Genomic DNA, 5,679 nt, shown 5'->3' with positions numbered 1-5,679 from the left:
CTGAGGAAGGTCAGTGCCATAAACAGGGCTCAATCCTTAATTGAGGTGATCACTGATACACTAACATTAAAAAACAACGTAAAGTGTTACTTCTTTATATAGAGGTGCTATTGATTTCAGTTTGTTTATATCATGTTTGGGTTTTATATAAGCATGATGCTGAATGTGATTTGATTTACATATATAATGCTCCCCAAAGGATAGTAAATGATACACTGATATATTACATACCTGTATTGATAATGTATTTTATACTGGAATTCATTTTTGCATTAATTTTTTTTTTTTTAAACCGTAACCAGTGAAATTGGGGTCATACAAAGCCCTATATACAGTAGCCAAAAATGTATAGGGAAACCCCGCCATAAATAATAATAATAATCTGATGTGAATGTAATAGTTGTAATTTAGGAGTGACATCACATTTCCCTTAGGTCAGTCATACAAAAGACACCAGGGGCCTGAAACCAGAAATAACCAGTCTTGGGCTGCCTGTTGGAGTCTGTGAGGTCATGCTGTGATGTCATAATGGTAAGTGCCTGTATCAGGGCTTTGCTGTTGCTGCCTCTCTCATACACTACCAGGGCACTGACACTGCACCACACACCAGCAGGGGATACTCCATAAGGTTAGTGACTGGACAGAGATAAGGGCAGCTTAGTTCTATGCGTCGGCAGACAGCGTGACTACTGTAATATGACTGGTGACCGCGGGGACAGGGCAGTATTGGATAAATACAGAACCTCACACCTAGTGGGACAGTGTCATTACAGCCCAAAGTGGCTGCATCCTGGGTGGACACTGTCTGGATGGGACTATACTGTTCCTAATTACATCCTTTACACAGTGCTCCAGGTGGGTGTTGGATGGGACTATACTGTTCCTAATTAATTGCTTTACACAGTGCTCCAGGTGGGTGTTGGATGGGACTATACTGTTCCTAATTAATTCCTTTACAGCCCTAAGCCTGGTATGCCAGTATTGCGGCCTGTTCCATTGTTATTAATGTGCAGAGGTGTGAGAGAATTACAGCATATTGTGCTTTAGTTATTTGTATTTATCCAATACTGTCATTAGTAAATGTTACATCTAGATCATAGTTTGGGCTCCATGTAAGAGTGATAATAAATGCCAGTGGCATATTTTGTTTTGTGTCACTGTGATACATAGGAATATGCTGCTAGTATTTACCATCACTTACCTGTCCAGCGAGGCCCAGCGGTGTCCTCCTCCTCCGCTGCATCCTCTGCTGTGTTGCTGGCAGCCTAACGCTGCCGGCGATGGGTCACTGACTAATGTACATACGTGATGACCGTCTGTGTATGCGCATAGAGCTCAAACCCTGTGGGGACATCAGAAACAGCGTTAGAGCTGTTTGCTGAATATAACATTGCAGTCATCACCCCTATTAGCACCAGAAATGAGGACTAAAGGGATCATGACTCTTTCTTACATGGAGCTCTATGTGTCTCTGACTTGTCTCTCCCCCTCCCATGCCCACTTCTCCTGTCTGTCACTCTCTTTTCTATCTCTCACCGTGGACATGCGATCGCCATCGACGTGCAGATGCGTTTATCACCGGCCGGGTAATAGGTAAAAGTAGCAGACTGAGGTGACAGAAGGGATCACAGGTTATGCACGGTTAGTGGTGGGTGGGTGATTTGGGCAAACTCTGCATAGCCTCTTAATGCCTAGAGGGACGGGCAGTCCTTCAGCCATGGGTCCCCAGAGGTTTCCTCCACAGGGGGTTTTTCCTCTCCTGAGTGCTGAAGGATGATTCTTTGTGAGTCATGAGGTTTCCGCCATCTTGTTCCTCTTATAGGACAAGAGTGTAAGAATTCTGGATCAATCTTGGTCCAGAATGCTCTATTTTTGAATGCAGAGTAAATAAAACAAAAGTTTATATATTACTTAAAATAAAAGCTTAAATATTTTTAAAAAATATATATTCCTGCTTGGTTGTCTTTATTTTTATGAATAAAATGCTCTCAAAAGTAGAAGAGGCTGAAGTGAGGCCTGGTGAGGTAAATGAGAGCAGAGTTGGTAATGGAGGCAATATGGTGGTGGGGAGGCTGAGAGGATGAAGGCTCAGCTTAGATAAAGTACAGGTAGAGGTGTGAGATCTGCAGGCTTAGAGCCTAAACACTGAGGTGACCATGCAAATGAGAGGGCTTTATGGAGGAGACATGATGAGATTGGATCGATGCCTCTGAGTAATAAGTGATCAAGAATTGTATGTAAGAGATTAATGCAAGTCAAGAGAGGACACATAATTGGGGAAAATACTAGGAGAGATCCTTGCTAAATCACCAGAACCATGCATTGTTTATTCTACACAAGAGAGCACCAGACGAGGCAGCCATCTTGGGTGCACTTCATACTTTATAGCTTACAATGTGCATTAGCAATACGTGAAAATAAGACATACAAGGGTAAAATGAAAAGCGACTAACAGGATACTCACTGCATAAATAGTTCTGCAGCTTACAGAGTGAGGAATATGGTCTTACTCTATAAATGCTTTCATCCATTATTTTCCTTTACAAAATGTTTAAGTGAACTGAGGGGAAACTATCCAGAGGGGCCAGTCACATGCAATAATGTACAGAAAGTATCTGACTGACAAAATAAGCAAACAACAAATACCAAAAAAGTGATATTAATCATGGGATACTGTATTTACAAGATGTTAGACTCATTCATACTCATTGTTTTGGTGCAATATAAACCAATGCAAGCATATGAGACCATCTAAACATATATTTATAAAATTCTAATATCATACAGGTTTTATCTGTCACTTGAAAAACAATTTCAATAAAAGCACAATAAAAGTTTGATGCCATATTAGCATAAGCACTGTCGCTCCAATGTGTATAAAGGATGCTGTGAACAAAAATAAATTATATATATATGGCTTGTCCGTTAAAGGGTGCTGTAACCCCCAAAGTACACTCCAAACAAAATAAAAAAATATTTTCTGTGTTTGTGAATTGTATGCACTGTGGCTGCACGTGCATCAACAAAGGAGCAGCGCCAAGCGTGCGCCTGTGTCCCATAAGTCTATTAAAGGGTGGTGTAACCCCCAAAGTGCTCCAAAAAATAAAAAACAATTTGTGTTTGTGACTTGTGTGCGATGTAGCCGCACGTGCATCAACACAGTAGCAGCGCCAAGCGTGCGCCTGTGTCATAAGTCAAGGGCCGGTTTGGACATCTGGTCCGGACTGAAGGATGTGCCAACAATTTCTGACAAGTCTACTGTCACTGCATATGATACTGTCCTTAAAGCAGCAGCGACAAGCGTGCGTCTGTCTGTTAAAGGGTGGTGTTACCCCTAAAGTGCGCTCCAACAAAATAAACATGGGATTTTGGTACCTACCGGTAAATCCTTTTCTCTGATTCCACAGGGGACACTGGAGGTGCTTACGCTGGGGTATAGAGGCGTGGATAACTGGAGCCGGCACTTTAAATAATTTAGAAGTGTGAAGCTCCTCCCCCTCTATGCCCCATCAGCCCTCAGTTTAGAAAATGAAGACCGAGAGGAGATGGAGAACAAGCGGAGTGAAAGGGAGAGAAGAACACACAATATATCATACAACATGCAGAACAAGCAGCACAGGCAGGCTAAGAGCGCTGAGGTGGGCGTCCAGTGTTCCCTGTGGAATCAGAGAAAAGGATTTACCGGTAGGTACCAAAATCCCATTTTCTCTTTCATCCACTAGGGGACACTGGAGGTGCTTACGCTGGGGACGTCCCAAAGTTTTCCCCATGGGCGGGAGCGCTCTGCGGCACCTGCAGTACTAGACGGCCAAAACGGGATGCCGAAGTAGCAAACGTATCAAAGTTATAAAACTTGACAAACCTGTGAAATGAAGACCACGTGGCCGCACGGCACGATTGTGACGTGGAGGCTCCTCTACCGGCCGCCCATGACGCACCCACAGAACGTGTGGAATGAGCCTAATGGACGAAGGAGGCCGACAGTCGACACTAACATAAGCCTGAAGAATAGTCAGCCTAATTCAACGTGCCAAAGTGTGGTTAGACGATGGCTAATCCCTCCGAACAGCATCATAGAGGACAAAAAGTGACTCAGACTTACGGATGGATGCTGTCCTGGCAACATAGATGCAGAGAGCCCTAACCACATCTAAGGTAGAAGAGACACAAGAGTCCTCCACCAACAACGGTACCACAGTAGGCTGATTGATATGCAAAGCCAACACAACCCTGGCAAGAAAAGCGGCTGCCGTCCGGCTTATAAGACAGAGCACCCAATTCTGAAACTCTACGAGCAGAAGCGAGAGCCAGGAACATAACAGTCTTCCAAGACAGGTACTTAAGATCAACCTCCTCCAAAGGTTCAAACATGGGTGACTGAAGAAACAGAAGCACGAAGTTTAGATCCCAGGAAGCTATTGGCGGTACCAAAGTGGGCTGCACGCGCCAGACCCATTGAAGAGACGTCTGCACCTCAGGAATGAGGGCCAATTTTCAATTTCCCTTGAAAGAAAATGGAAGAGGCAGAGACCTGTACCCTTAAGGGTCCCAGACGAAGGCCAGAATCGAGACCTGTCTGAAGGAAAAGCAGAAACCGGGTGAGATATGAGCACGCCAGATGCGATAATGCGCAGCCAAAACTGGCGAAAGAGCCACCCCGGTAAACGCAGTTGCGCTAGGTTGGGGTGAATGAAAGGGGTCTGCTGTAGAAGATCCGGGCGCAGAGGAAGGGACCACAAATCGTTTGACAATAGGGATCAAAGGTTCGAGAACCAACTTCTCCAATTCCAGTTCGGAGCCACGAGAATTACAGAGGCTGTCGCTTGTCTTATCCTTTTTTAGAAGACAAGGAAGAAGCGGAATCGGAGGAAAAAAGGTAAACGAAGTCGTAGATCCACTGACTTGCCAGAGCGTCTACTGCTTCTGCCTGCGGATCCCGAGTTCTTGAAACGTATACTGGTAGCTGACAATTCAGTCGTGACACCATGAGGTCCACCTGAGGACATCCCCATCAAAGTATCAGCACATTGAACACGTCTGGATGAAGCTTCTATTCCCCAAAATGGATATCCTGTCAACTTAGGTAATCTGCTTCCCAGTTGTCCACATCCGAGATGAATACCGCCGACAGGATTACTGAATGGTTCTCGGCCCACCAGAGGATCAGAGTTACTTCTCGCCTAGCCATGCGACTCAGAGTTTCTCCCTGGTGGTTGATGTAAGCGACGGCCGTCGCGTTGTCGGCCTGAACTCTTACCGGATGAACCTTTAGAAACTCGGTTGCCTCCATCAGAGCATTGTAAAGCGCTCTGAGTTCCAATGCATTTATGGCCATCTCTGTTCTAGAGGGGACCCTCTAAAATTCGTAATCGAGGACTACTGCTCCCCATCCTCAGAGGCTGGCATCCGTTGGTACAATGATCCAGTCCCACACTCCGAATCTCCGGCCCGCTAAAAGATTTGTGGATACGTCCACCAGAGAAGGGCCATTTTGGTAATCGGGCTCAGACGGATCAGTTGATGTAGAAGCAGATGAGACCCTGCCCCTGTGCCAACAGGTTCAGTTGAAAAACCTTGGAGTGAAATCAGCCGAACTGTAGTGCCTCAAAAGCAGCTACCCTCTTTCCTAAGAGACAAAGAAGCATTAACACTTTCTTTGGACTAGCTGAACTAACAACC

This window comes from Taudactylus pleione, unplaced genomic scaffold (assembly GCF_031769625.1).
Source record: "Taudactylus pleione unplaced genomic scaffold, aTauple2 ptg000990l, whole genome shotgun sequence".
Classification (NCBI taxonomy): domain Eukaryota; kingdom Metazoa; phylum Chordata; class Amphibia; order Anura; family Myobatrachidae; genus Taudactylus; species Taudactylus pleione.
The sequence above is the reverse complement of the archived record's forward strand: the minus strand, read 5'-3'. Positions refer to the sequence as shown.